A 15,682-nucleotide genomic window follows, 5' to 3' on the forward strand; every position below is an offset into this window, starting at 1 on the left:
GAAGAGAATGTACCGAATGTTTTGACATCCCCATCAGGAAAACTCTTGACTAAGTTCTGTGTCTCATTTTTTTTCTTTTTGTAGGATTTATGAAAATTAATTTTCTTATATAATTGTTTAGTGTGAGAGATGACAAAGGAAGAAATAGGACTTTGTATACTTTTAAGAGACATGACTAGCATGAAGAAGCAAGATAAATGTTTGCATGTCATTAAATTGTGCTCTTAAGTTATGAAAATCCACTGTATGGTCACCGTTGATAATATTATTTGTTGAATATATTTTGATGGCTTGGGGATACCCAAAGAGAATGTGCTTTGTGATATTTTAATTTTTAATTAGTTGTCAATTTAGGATGGCAAGGGAATCCCTTTGGAGTATTAGAAGGGCAAGGACTGCTGTTTTTTTTATTATTATTTTTTTATGCAAGCAAGACTGACCAAGAGCTGAACTTGACATTGAAGTTTGGCCTAGTGTGAAGGCATTACCTAATAGTCATGGTTCTGTGTTGGAATTTTCTTGGGAAATCTTTCATCTGAAGCTAAGATTCTGATTTGTTATGGTGGAAATACCAACACTTTTCAACATATCTTGGCTGACATTGACAAAGAGAATTCCCACATAAACATTTGTAAGTTTATTTAATTAATAACTTTATTTAAGTTTATTTAATACTTACTATGCTTTTCAGAAGACAGGGAATCTTCAGACACAAAGGTTTCTTGCATTCTCATACTTCCTGTGTTCATAGAGCCTTTTTACTCATGCAACTCAAACACATGTTAGACATTATCTCATTTGTCTTCTATAACCTTCAAGGATCAAAGCCTTATTACCACATTGTTCTTTGTAAGTAGAACTTTTTTTAAAGAATATTTTCTTCTCTTTATAATTATTAGAGTGACTTTATGTGTATATATCTTTGCCTGCATGTATACACAGGGACCATGTGTGTGCCTGGTGCCTACCAGAATCAGAAGAAGGCATTGCATCCCCCTGAAATTGGAGTTACAGATGGTTGTGAGCTACCATGTGGATGCTAGGAAGTGAACCAAGGTCCTCTGCAAGAGCAGCAAGTGCTCTTAATGGCTGAGCCAACTCTCCAGCCTAAGTACAACTGTCTTTGTTTCTTTTGCAAAAAGTAGGTGGGTTTTATCTGACCAGTTTTCCTGATCTGTGTGGACTGGAACTGGCGGGGAGTAAGGGGCTGCCAATTAGCTGAAACTTATTAAGTGGAGTGAAGGTGATTGTCTAGACTAAGTGTATTTAATTTGGTTTGTACTAAGAACGTGAGTCCCACTGAGGTAGTGTTTGTTTGTTGGTTTGTTTTTAGTTGACATTTAGACACGTATCTCTTCCCTAGAGGCCTCCACAATCTAGTCTGTGGAATTCCATTTTCGTGCAATTCCTGTGTCTATGATGAAACACAAATATAAGAATGAAAAGGGACACTTTTAAACAGACCCGTATCCTCAAAGCGTTTGTCTGTAATCATTTAGAACGTGAAGTAAATGGAGATTTTACTATCTTCTTCAGCTGTCCTTTCGTCTGCTGGCTTTCTCCCTGCTCACTGTAGACTTCTCTTATGAAAGAACTCTGTGTTAGCTACATGAAGTGTAAATGAAGGGTAGTACTGTTTTTAATGACCAAAGAGAAGACATATGCAAGTCTTAATCAAAGTATATGATGTTATGGCATAATGATGATTCTGAAACTGGTGGGGTCAATGTGCAATGAACTCAGTATCCTCCTGTTTCTACCACTCAAGCCCTGAGATTACTGGTATATGACACATGTCCACTTTTAAAATTAGTTTTCTAACTGGTGCTGATTATGTTATTAATATTTTTTTGAGTTCTTATTCAGAATCTTTTCCTCTTTGTCGATGTTACTGAGCATCATGAATGAACTTTTTTTTGTTGTTGTTGTTTAGTTTTTGAGACAGGTTGAACCTTCTAGCCCAGGCTGACCTCATATGCCAGATAGTCCCCTTGCCTCCACCTCTTTAGATGATATTTTAAGTCAGAGCCACCATGCCCTTCCATAAATAAATTTAATCCAAGATATTAATTATCCTATGGTATTTATTATGCCAAATAATTTCTAGGTTTTAAAAAGATTAGAATGTCTTTTTAATGAGTATTTGTTAGAATATTGTACACATTTTATATAATATTCTTCCTATAACAGTGCCCCCCTGAGATCAAGAGTGCAGAGATCAGGAGTGTGAGGATCAGGAGCACAGAGATCAGGAGTTTGGAGATGGGGAGTATGGAGGTCTGGAGTACAGAGAGCAGGAGCACAGAGATGGTAAGTATGAAGAACTGAGTGTGGAGATCAGAAGTATGATTGAGATTAAGGAGACAGAGAGTACTGAGATCAGATCCAGAGTATGAGAGATTGGGAGAACAGAGATTGGGAGTCTCTGTTGTTCAACTAAGACATTGATATGCTTCATTCTCAATAAGTCTGAATAAATAATAAGCGAATGCCATTTTCAAAGCAAAGTGCACAGAATGAAGAGACTGGACTAACAGTCTTTATTCAGCTAACACCGGGAGATTTAATTCCCACCCCAGGCTTCAATTTCCTCAGCTAAACTGGTTTTAGTTACTTTCTCTTGTCCACTCCTGTATTTCTAAATTTGGGTTAAGCAGACAGAGAAATGGTGGAGAACCATAGAGACAGAGCAGACAGAGCCACAGGGAGTAGAGGCCCCTCTGAGCACAAAGCAAGAGTGTTCAAATCTTTGCTCGGTCCTGGTGCGACTTGATAAGCTAGGCTGCATGGAGAGGGGTTCTCCCCTTCTCTGAGGAGTAGGGGAAGGGAGATAGTGGGGATAGGGAGGGAGGGAGAGACCGGGAGGAGAGGAGGGTGGGGGCTACAACCAATGTAAAGTGAATAAAAGAAAATCTGTTATTTAGGCATTGATCTGGGTACATCTGTTGCACTGTCAAATGCTCGCTCTTAGTTTCTTCCTCTTAGATCGAGTCTGACTCTTTCATACATCAATAGCATGTTTTAGAAATATAATACCTTGGTGAGCACAACAGGCCAATATTGTGAGAAGACCATGGTTTGTCTTTGATTTTTCAACTCAGAAGTGATGCTACTTCTAGAAGTGCTGAGGTGGTTTTACTTTTTTATTTTTCTTTTTTTTCCTACATGAAAGATTTTCTTTTTCTCCAGATCACAGTTGTAACCCTTTCAGCATAGTAGGCAAATAAGAGCCATAATTACCATCCGGTTGTTCTGAAAAGAAAAATTCTTCATGAGTGATTAAGTGGGTATCATCCCAGGGGGCTGCAAATGATAGCCGAAGGACTCATAGATCCAGGAGTGCACACATGCACATGCAAATAACCAAGGGGGCACACAAGCTTAGCGAAGCATTCCTTTACTCAGCAGCCTCAGATGTTCTTGGCGCTGCCCATCACCATTTGCATTACTTCTTGTTCCTTCCCTGCTTGCTGAAAAGGAATAGAAGAATTCAGCATGCTGCCTCCACAACATTAGAGACATCAGTGCTCTGAGCATGAAGGAACAAAACTTTAAGGGTTTATCTAATGGTGGCCAGAAAGATAGGTTTTGGAGGAACCCTAGAATACATGTTGTAGGTATCATGTACTTTGTGTTAGGATGCTGGATCTCCAATCAGAGCACTTAGCACAAAGAGTGATAATGAGCTTGGCACCTGACTATCCCTTCAACCCCGGCACGTGGAAGGCTGAGAGCAGAAGGGTCCTGAGTTAGAGGCCAACCTGAACTAGATAGGGAGTCCCTATGTCTAAAAACAAAACAAAACAAAACAAAACAAAACAAAACAAAACAAAAATACCAAAAACAAACGAACAAACAAAACCCAATGACAATAATAGCAACTTCTGTTTCACATCAGAATGAGTTTTATCTACATGTTTAAGTTAAAATCAATGTTTTTCATATACATGAAAAAGTTACTATTTCACTACAATAGTAATCTGCTACTATAAAGAAAAGCAGAATCACACAGAAAACATGTGTGTTCTCTACCCTATGGTGACTAAGTGGTGACATTTCAAAATTCCTCAGGAGTAAAGACAATTTGCTGTTGACTTCAGATCCAGCTGCACTCTCTCCTCTGCAGAGAGCTATTCTATTTAGGAATCGGCTTCTTCTTTTTTTTTTTCATAGCTAGCTGGCATCATACTAACCACTGAGAGAAATCAGCATCATGAGGGCATGCTGAGGCTCACACCTGAAACAGAACCCAGGTACTGGGTAGGAATTGAGTTAGAAAGAGCCAGCATTTCCTGTCTTTTCAAGCCGGACCATTTAGCTCCCTAGGACCAGGTAACCCTTGTCACAGATTCTGGATTAACAGGCCATGAATGAGGGAGAGCAAGCGTTTGCTTGGTTCCTGGGCATCAAGTTAATCCTGGCTTATTCTTCACTACCTGCCTCTTTTAGGTTCCCTGTAACTGCCTCTGACCCTGCTTTGAGAGTTATAGATCTACCTCCATCTCTTTAGTTTTGTGGGACCAAGAAGCCAGTCTCAGTCTGTGCCAATAAATCTTCTCTACAAGCTGCTGCATCTCTGATGTCTATCATCTGTCTTTCTGGTACTTCTCCTGTTGTCAATACCTGATTCCTAACACATCTCTCTAAGTTTGGGTTTACACATGTTAACGCTGTGGGACCTTCATGCTACCCTCCTAATAACCTTTTGCCTATTTACTCTCCTGTGTCAAACAACCAGAAGAAAAGCAGACAAAATACATGAAACAACCCTCCTCAAGACCTTAGATGCCATGTGATGGGTGACAGGGATTCCCAAGAGATGGGAAACAAATGGGTGGTCCTATTCTGGCCACAGTGTATTGCCTTGAGACACATTTTAGATTGTGGTACAGTAAGGTGCAACCCAGAAAGAAGGTAGCAAGACTCCCTGAGTTGGCAGTTGGAACTGAGAGTCTGAAGAGATCGAGGAAGCTAGAGTTCCTAGGAACTAGAGAAGAGACTCTCACCGAGAGAATGCTGCTGTAAGTATCTTATTAATTACAGCAAGAGTTATGACATCCTTGGGCCGCATTATACTGCGAGAACAAGTAACTGTAGACATGCAAAAGCAAGAAAACTGCTTAAATTTGGAAAAATACAAGCCAGCAGCAGACTGCATACCTGGCATTCATAAGACTTCAGGTTTGATTTCTAGTACCACAAAGGGAAAAAATTGGGGGGAAAAGATTAGAAGGCGCAGTGTCAGCCCCACAAAGCTCCAGTGATGGCACTTGTCCCTTCTAGTCAGGCCAGAATGTCTCTTATTCATGGACTAGCAGAAGATAAAAGGGAGGGGGGGTGCTTACTTCAGCAATGGGAGTGACCAGCTCCAGATGAAGTGCTGTATTGATCCTACCTAACAGACAAGTTTCAAAGTGATCAAACTATTTTTAAAGACCTTCATTGTATTTGGAAACAAAACTAAAATATATTTAGGTAAATAGGACAGTACTCAGTCCTCGGTAAGGTAATGTTGGCACTATCTAGTATCCAAACAAATATTGCTAGGCATGCAAAAAGATGGAAAAAAATCTGACACACTGTGAAGGTTCAGCAACCAAAACCAAATAAGAACCATACAAATACTAGAGTTAGTGTCAAAAACCATTAAGCTATTCTAACTGGTTCTTATCTGTGAGTTTAGACTTAGCAAATGGTTTTGTTTCTACTTCTAAATCTATTTATTTAGAGACAGGGTGTCTCTATTTAGTCCTAGCTACCTTAGAAATTACTATGTATACCAAGCTGGCTTTGAACTCACGGATCCTTCTGCCTCTGTCTCCTGAATGCTGGCATTAAAGGCATGGGCACCATGCTCTTCACAAATGTCTTATTTATTACAAATGTGTTTTCTAAAGGCACAAGTCAGTCTTCTAGACATGAATACTGCCATTTTTTTGATGAAAAATTCAATATTCAAGCTCAATAACATTTAATATTATGAAAATAATGAATTTGGTGGCAGAGACTTCAAAAGAAGCACACATTTGGGAATGGGAAAAATTAAAACTAGGCAGAAATAGGTCTTGGTAGATGGTTCAGTCAGTAAAATTCTGCTATGCAAGAATGAGGACATGAATTCAGATTATCAGGTCCCACACAGAGCAGATACAGTAACCCTGCTGCTTCAGCGGTAAGACAGGAGGCACAGACAGGAGACACCAGGCAAGACTGCAGGCCAGAAAACCTAGTCTACATAGAAATGAATAAGAGGTCTTGTCTTAATCGAGCTTCAAGGTGAAGACTGACATTTGATGCTGTTCTCTAACCACCACACATGCATGCTGTGGCACACAGGTACCTCCCCCCGGACATGGACAAACACGAAGATTAAGCAGATAAAAACAATAAGTTACAAGCAAATACATTTAAATGTAAATAGATGTTCCATGTAGGAGGCAGATATTTGTAAAATAGATTTTTTAAAATAGCCCAATTATATGACTACGTTAAATATATATATATATATTTTAAATATATATAATAAAAAAACAATGGTCTTACTATATATCTCAAGGCTTGTCTCCTGTCTCAGACTCTCAAGGGCCAGCATTACAGTGTGCACCACTATGCCTTGCTAAGAACATACTTTAAATATATTGAAAGTGAGATGATGATGAGAAACATATGCACCATTCAGACAATTACCAAAAGAGAGATGAAATACTAAAATATCAGACAAAACATTTTAATATACTTTTATTGTTCCTTTGAGAATTTAGTATATGTTCACGATGTATTTTGAGGCTATTTAATCCTCCCCATTCACTCCTTCTAGGTTCACTCCACCTTCCCAACTTCATGTCCTCTTTAAAAAAATACACACACACACACACACACACACACACCATTGAATCCAAGTTCTGTTGCTCATACAAGTACAAGTACAGTTGGTGCCATCTGATGAAGCATGATTGAGCCACCAGGAAGGGATCAACCATATTCCTAAAGCTCCTTATCCAGGGGTGGAGGCCTGTGAGCTCAGCCCTTTTTCACTCCATGCTGGATGAAGGCCAATGTCCTGATCTTGGCCCCAGAGGAAAACACCCCAACAATATATAACATTCAAGCATACAACAATCATCAACATATCAACTGAGTCCCAAATTAACATGAATTAAAAACTAACAAAACTGAAGAGAGAAACGGACGATCCAACAACAGTAGGCCTCAATGTCCTACCCTAAGTAATGGATAAAGTAACTGGACAGAAGATCAACAAGGAGACAGAAGGCATGAACAATATATAAGTTACACAGGTTTACTGATAGCTATAGAACAGTTCACCCTACAGTGGTGGAATCTCATTTTCTCAAGCACGCAGGCAATATTCTCTAGACTATATCAATGGTAGGTCATAAAATGAGGGTCACTAAACTGAAAAGACTTTATCAACAAAATACACCATTAGATAAAAACCAAGAGCTGGTAGTGTAGCTCAGCAGCACGAGGTATGGCAAACATAGCCACAGGAGGAGCTGGGGCTATAGCTCATCTGGTAGAGGGCTTGTCTAGCTTGCCTGATAATCCCAGGTTTAGTCCCTATCACCATCAGATAAACCAAGTGTAGGAGAACACACCTATGATCCCAGTACTTGGGAGTTAGACACAGGAGGATCAGAAGTTCAAGACTATCCTTGGCTACATGGCAAGCTTAAACCAGTTTTAGATATAAGAGTTTGTTTTAATAAAATAAAAAATAACTAGGAAATGCATTGCACCAATACATGAAAAAAAAATAGCAGGCTTCTCTTTTTCGTGAGTTTCAGAAGTATTTTATTATAGGGGGGTTAAAAGAAAGATGGTAGAGAGACGGAGAGAGAGAGAGAGAGAGAGAGAGAGAGAGAGAGAGAGAGGAGAGAGAGAGAACGCTCCTATAGTAGGAAGGGTCCCAGGAAACAGAGTACCAAGAAGCTGCCAGTTTGGGAACCTTTCAGACACTTGTGCCAGAAGCTGGGGTGAGGTTTGAGGAGGGGACTGGGCTTACTGGTTTAGTTGGCTCACCCAGAGTCCAGGCGCCTTCTCTCAGTCTCATCACTGGCTCTTATCCAGGCTTGAGGCTAAGACCACTTAGGAGATAAAGAAACACAAAGTTTCCTTCTAGCAGTCCTTCCTAGCCTCCATCAAGGACTTCTCAGAACTGCTACTTTGGGGCCCTGGCCTACCTGGCCAGCTACTATCTCTTGTTCTCATCATTTCCTTTTGTGAAGAAGTAACCTTAAAATTATCTAAGAACAAGACCATAGATCAGAGTTCCCAATAACAAAATACTGAAGAAACAATGGGCCGGGATAGACATGGTAGCATATACGTATTACCCTAGCAGCCTGCAGCTCACATGGTATGATGGCCATGAATCAGAAGCCAGCCTGGGCTCCACAATGAGGCCCTGCTTAAACAATCAAGCAAAACAATTTAAAAATGGGCAAAAGAAGAAACAGCAAAGGAAAACAAAAAATTCTTTGAAATAAATGACAATGAAAGTGCAGTATGCTAGAATCTAGGGCTTTCATCCAATATGCTGCATAGTGGAAAAGCAATGATTTTAGCATTTAAAAAAGAAGGGAAAATTTCTAAAGTTACTATCCTAGTTTTCTATGAAACAAGATTAAGGAGAAGAGTAAAGTAAGCACAAAAGCAAGAAGATGAAGATAATAAGAGTAAAGAAGAAATACATAAAATAGAAAGAAAACTGGTTGAAAAAAAATTAATCTTTTTTTGAAAAGGTCAATTAAACTTATAACATTTAGTTAGACTGGCCTGGAATGAAGAATTAAATTTCTAAAATCAGAAACTAAAGAGAGAATATTATTACTAGCCACAGGAAAACAAAAAAAATATTATAAATGAATACTATAGATAACTGCATGTCAACAAGTCATATGATATAAAACTAGACAAACTAAAGAAATTGGTTAACTGGGTAACTTGATAAACTAATGTGATAAAAAATTTCAAAAGATCTGACTAAATTTACAACAAAGATAGAATTAGTCAGTTAATAACCATCCGGTGACTAGTCCACACCTGGTAGCTTCATTAATAAATTCTACCAAGGACCATTACAGTCAACAAAAATGGGGTCTCAAGTCCCAGATTGCACACCTCCAACACAAATCCTGCACCCAACGCTTGAGGATCATTGAAGTTGAAAGATTGTAAGGGTCAGGAAAATAGCAAGCTTGCTGTGAAATTTTGTCTCTATAAATGTCAGAGAGCCTACTACACCATGAGGTCTCATCAACATGGCTGCCTAAACAAGACCTGAACAACCAAGATACCGATGGACATGCTAACAAGGGAGAGAAAAAACTCACAAAGCCTCAACTGTAGACAAGAACTGTGGGCAACTGGGGAATGCTAAGAGTGGGGAAAATGGTGTTCCCAGGAGGAGAGCCTCCCCAATTGGTCATCAACCCTGAGATCATGTACATACAAGTAACATTATATGGACTGAACAGGTTATATTTTGATGTAGTTAGGAACACACACACACACACACACACACACACACACACACACACACACCCCACTACCACCACCACCACCAACTGAAGAAAAGGAGGCCATGAATTCGAGAGGAACCAAGACAGGGTGCATGGGAGGGTTTATATGGAGAAAAGGGAAAGGGGGGGGGAATGATGTAATTATTATTTAAAAAAACATATAAAAAGTAAATTTTACTGAATAGTTAAAGAACCATTTTTAGGCATAATATGTTAATATATTCAAAGCATCCAGAAATATCTACAGGTTTAATGCTATCTCTATTCAAATGTCAATGGGGACTTTTGCAGAACTAGAAAATTTCAGTGTCCAAGTGAGTTCCCTGGTAAGGGGAACAGAGGCTGTCTCTGACATGAACTCGGGCTGGCTATTTGATCACCTCTCCCTGAGGGGGGAGCAGCCTTACCAGGCCACAGTGGGGCTGGGAGGGGACAAGGGAGGGGGACTACAGCTGGGATACAAAGTGAATAAACTGTAATTAATAAAAATATAAATGAATTTAAAAAATCTCTTCTGAAAATTCTTGTGGGATTTCAAGAGTCTCCAACTAGTCCAAGTAATTTTGGAAAATGACAAAGCTGATATAGTCAACATTTCTGATTTCAAAACTTACTCTATAACTCTACAGCAATCAAAGCAATGCTATGCATAGACACAGAGACCAATGGAACAGAATAGAAGGTCTTGTAAACTCTAACACACTGATGCTAAGATGTTTGAGGGAGACAGGGTAGCCTTTAACAAATGGGGCTGGAAAGTGATATTTGCACGTGAAAGAATGAAGTTTGAACCTTATCTATCATAAAATAGGAAGCTAATTCAGAATGGATCAAAGGCCTAAATATAAGATCTGGAGCTATACAATTCTTAACAGGAAACAGGGAAATTCTTCATGATACTGAGTTTAGCAATAATTTTGTGGTTTTAACGCCAAAGCCACAGGCAACAAAAGACAAAACAGGCAACTTTGATGTTATGAAACATTTAAAATATTGGGCATCAAAGGGCCCTAGCAAAAGTAAAATAACCCATGGAATTTATTTACCAAATTTGATAGTCTGACAGGATGTTAATATCAAGCATATCTTGAGGACTCATGAAGTGAGTCCAACAACTGAGTAAAACTAGCTTTTAATGTGGGTGAAAGAGAAATGAACTTTCTCTGAGTAAACTAAACAGAACATGGATTAGCAGTTGGCCCAAGAGAGGGAGGGGGATAGAACAGTCACTGTCATGGGAATAGACAGAACAGTGGTCCCAAATATGTCTACATTTTAATCTTTAGACCCTGTGAATATGTAAACTTACACTACAGAGGAGGTCTTGTAGAGTGATTAAGTGAGATAGAGGGAGTTTGTACTTGATTATCTAATCACATGAATCCTTAAAACTAAAAAAACCTCTCCCAAGTTTGAGCCAGACACTCCAAATAAAATGCAAAGATTATTAGATTATATTAAAATCTGACCAAACCATATGCTCATTACAAGAACCAATAGAAACATAAATGTTCGAATAGGCCTAAAAGCAAAATAAAAATGGAAAAAAGATATCTATACAAACACTACTCAGAAGGAAGCCGAATTGACTAAATAATATAAAAGTAGATTTCAGAGAAAAGACTAGCAACAGGATTAACAAATGTCTTTTCACAATAATAAATGGATTAATAAAAAATAACAGTTTATAGGATCAGATGGAAGGGGAGGAGGATCTCCCCTATTAGTGGACAGGGGGAGGGGTATGGGTATAGAAGAGGGAGGGAGGGTGGGATTGGGAGAGGAAGAGGAAGAGGAAGGGAGCTACAGGTGGGATATAAAGCGAATAAACCGTAATCAATGAAAAAATAAAATATATCTTAAAAATAGCACTTATGCATCTCAAAATGTTAACTTCAAGATACATGAAACTAAACTGACAGAAATTATAGTTTCCAGCATTCCTTTCTCAGCAACTCAAGGCTGAAAAAAAAAAATCAGTAAATGGTAGCAGGGTGGTAGCTCAGGGGTGTAGCACTGTCAAGCAGGAGGACCCAAGGCTTGGATCCCTATGCAGCTACAACAGACTGCATCTGTGATCCCAGTGTAGCTGCAAGGGCAGAGGGGAGTGGGGGGGAAGGAGGTAGAGAGAGGCGGATCCCCTGAGAGCCAAGTTCAGTGAGAGACCCTATCTCAAAATATAAGATGGAGAACAATACAGGAAGACTCTTGACATTGGCTTCTGGCCTGTACGCACACACACACACACACACACACACACACACACACACACACACACACTTATGTGCACACACAAAAGACTTGACAACTGATATTAATAGATTTCCTTAAATGACAGTTAAAAACGATTTTTTGCTCAGCAGGTAAGGAATATACATTTTAAGGTATGTATTGTAGGCCACAAGTTACATTTTTTAATATTCTTAAAAATCTTCTTAATAACTTAAAATATTCACATCATACAAAGTATATTCTTTAACCACAATAGTTAATTATTAATAACAGAAAGATTTCTAAAAAATCCACTAATATTTGGAAATTAATTAACATATTTCTAAATTACCACTAGGCAAAAGAAAAAAAAAGTTTAGAAAATATTTTGTCTTGAATAGAAGTAGAAATATAAAATACCAAAAGTTGTGGGATGCTAATAATAGCAGCATTTGGATGGAAATTAGAGCATTATATTTCTAACTAGAAAAGAGATCTCGGATCAACAACTACTTTTCACCTTGAGAAACTAGATGAGTAAACTAAGCCCAAATATGTAGAAGAAAGGAAATCATAACAGAGCAGAACAGATACCAATGAAATAGAAAAGAAACAGGCAAAAATTGATGGCACTTGTTCTAATAGCAGAAGGTTTGCTCAATAAGGAGGTAAAAAAGTGTATAAACCTTTATCAAAAGTAATAAAAAATTACATAGAATACAAATTCCCATTTAAGTGAAAACACATCACAGCAGGATATGCTGATATTAATGATAGTGAGGGGATAATATGAATAGCTCCAAGCCAATAAACTCAGCACTGAGATGAAAGGGACAGATTCATTTCAGAAGACACAAAGCACCAAGAGCTTAATAAAAAACAATTAGACTACCTGAATAATCTTATAACTCCTTAAAAACAAAACCCTGAACCTGTAGTTTAAAATATTTCAAAGAAAATAATAGAAGGCACAAATGGATTCACTGGGAATTCTGTTTTGAGGGGGGGGGAAGGTAGTACCACTTATGAGAAATTCTTTTAAGAACTGAAGACAAAGGGACAGTTCCTAGTTCGTTTCGTGAGGCAAGAGTTAGCTTTATTCTAGAACCAGATAGATATTCCAGCAGACAAAAAGGACAGACCAGTATCCTTCATGAACATAGATTCAAACATGCTAAGGAAAAATTCATAGCCCTTTAATAAAAATAAAAAGCTCAAATGCTTTCCTTGGTTAAGTTTTTTAAGAAGTTACATGCATTTATATTTCTATTAAAATAAACGCTGTATTTATGTGTCTATGAAAGTGTTCCATATTCTCCCTAAAGCACTAATAAAGTGCCAGGAAACTCTAGAGCATAACAAACAAACAAACAAAAAAAAGCTATGAATAGAGATGGCTTTGCCTTGAGAGCTTCACACCTATCTCCACTGTGTGAATATTGGAGAGGGACACCTTTGTTTATGTATCATTTAATTTTATGGTCTGGATAGGATTTAATTTTAGGATGCGCTCCATTTTGTGTTTCCTTTGACAAACATTTTTACATTTCCTAAAATCCTAAATTACTGCTGTATTTAGTCCCAGAGGTTTAAAATTCTTTCTGTTATTTACAACATTTATTTATAATATTTAGATAATTGTTTATTCTTCTCTTGAATGTTGTTGATATTTGCATTCATGAAGACTAAATAAACACAATGTAGTTATATTTCAAAAAACTTGATGCAACTTATTTTGTTGACAACCTGATATTTTAGAGAAGCTTACTGCTTCAATTTGCTTTGTGTACTTTTTGTGGCAATCCTAATAGATAATGATCTTTGCTCACAAAACAAAGAACAAAATGTATTTTACTCATGGATTGTTTGGCACAAATAATTTGAATAACTTTTTAAATTTATGCTTGTTTATCATAAACTGTTCAACTATATAGTTTCAAGGGTTGTTACTGATTGGGAGTGGTGGTGAATGCCTACAGTCCCAATGTTCAGTATGCAGAGGCGTGAAGATAACTGCAAGTTCAAGGCCAGCCTGATTTACAGAAAAAGTTCCAGGCTAGCTGGGGTTACATAGTGAGACTGTTTCAAAATTGAGCAAACAGAAAGCTTTTGCCTTTTGGTTGCATATAGTACCATGCTTGATCCTCAGAGTGACAGCCGGCTTTATTTTATTTGGGTCTTCATGTTTGCTTTCAGTCTTTTCCCTGACTACATAACATGCTTTTAAAAAGGAGAGGACACTGCAGCATGAGTTCTTGCTGTCACTTTATTTTTGTTATCACTCTAAACTTTGCAACTCATATAAATTGTTACATTAAATTACCAAATTATTTATGTGCCCTGAAAATAACCTCATAATTTATATTTTTAAATGTAACATTCTTAACATATTGGTTTCAGTAATCATTTCAATAAGACAGTATCATGATAAACACTTAAAACTGAAGCAGAATGCTCCTTGGTGAGCTACTGAATATTTCACTGTGGTAATTCACAGTACCTCGATTAGCATGGGGATGATAAACAAATTAAGGACATAATTGCAGGAAGAAACAGTTTTCCTTAATGGCCCTGCAAAGGTTGCATTCAAATAATTATCCTTCATTTGTAGGTTGATAAAATAATGAAGATAACAAATGTGATCCTAATACTGTTTTTAGAAAACCGCTCCTCTGACAAAAATCACCATATTAGTAGCAAAAATAAAAGCTATATTTGCTGCTAGTTTATCCATTCACTGAGTCCATCAATCAGATAATATACATTCTTTATTTCATTTAATCCTCATGTCTATATTGTATGAGTTACCTCCTCATTAGGCAAATGAAGGATAGTTCTTCAGTTTTTGTTTTTTTTTTTTGTGTGTGTGCAGAATTGTATCTTGTCAGTGTGTATGGTCCAATGAGTGCTACCCTCAGCTTCAGATTCTAGTAGTAGTCACACTTAAATTTGGCCAATTTAAAATTTTCATCCTAGGGGTAAGAGATGGTTCAGCAGTTAAGACTATTTGCCTCTCTTCCAGAGGACCTGAGTTCAGTTCCCAACACCCAGAGTCAGGCAGCTCACAACTGACTTCAGGGGATCCAACACTCTTTTCTGTCCTCCATGAACACTTGTATGCATGTGTCATATATCTGTGACATAAATGCACACAGACACAGCACATAAATAAAAACGAAATCTTTTAAAGGAAATCTGATTGCTCAGGGCACAGTGCTTGCTGAGCCAGTTAGCCCTTCCTGGAACAACTCTGTTGTTATTTCCAGGGTTGGTTGGTATGGCCTGTCTCAGACAAGAGCACAACAGGACTCGTGGGGGTTCAGGAATGGAGATTATGTTGCTGGAACTCTTGTGTGAATAGCGCTCAGCCTTCCTGTGTCTCCAAAGCTATAGTGGAGAGCTGAGAACGTTGCAGGCACGTGAGAACCCTGCTATTGTGATTCCTGTGGGCTTCATACACAACTCAGACCACGACAGTGGCTCGTACTATGCCTTATCCAATTGCTAGTACCAGTGAAGTAGCAGCAACTTTGATGTGATGAATGTAGTCATTCCTGACCATTAAGGAAATTTTACTGAGGTACTATCACCAACAATTGCATTTTTTTTAGTGATCTATGAGCCATATTTTGAGAAACCTTGTATTGTGGAAGATGCCATATCATCTTGTCTTGTTATGAATACTGCTTTTCTTACGTGTATTTGTGTTTAAAGTTCAGTCTTTCTATGTGTGACCTTTGCCTTAAAAGAACAGAAAAGAAGCCTGTGGTACAAAGCTCCATCTCATCACTTGGGAGGCTGAGGCTAGAAGGTTACAAAACCAAGGGCAGCATGGGCTAAAATGAGACTGTTTTTCAAAAGATAAAAACGAGAGGGGTGGTTATAGCAGGTGACTGGGAAAAAGAGAAGATGGAGCAGGTTTATTA

The 15,682-nt window shown here is 38.1% G+C and overlaps 1 long non-coding RNA gene across 10 annotated transcripts in view; it reads left to right on the forward strand.

Moving 5' to 3' along the window:
* Positions 1 to 15,682, forward strand: part of LOC110565547 (uncharacterized) — a 210,852-nt gene that overhangs the window by 3,937 nt on the left and 191,233 nt on the right. For 6 of the 10 annotated variants that reach the window (XR_009594590.1, XR_009594593.1, XR_009594587.1 and 3 more), the window contains exon 4: positions 943 to 2,310. This is a non-coding gene — a long non-coding RNA (uncharacterized LOC110565547). Of the gene's footprint in view, positions 1 to 942; positions 4,333 to 4,449; positions 4,873 to 15,682 lie in introns of those variants that run through there. The other 4 variants (XR_002477404.2, XR_009594591.1, XR_009594586.1 and 1 more) reach the window with 4 other exon arrangements.

Source organism: Meriones unguiculatus, chromosome 10 (assembly GCF_030254825.1).
Source record: "Meriones unguiculatus strain TT.TT164.6M chromosome 10, Bangor_MerUng_6.1, whole genome shotgun sequence".
Lineage (NCBI taxonomy): Eukaryota > Metazoa > Chordata > Mammalia > Rodentia > Muridae > Meriones > Meriones unguiculatus.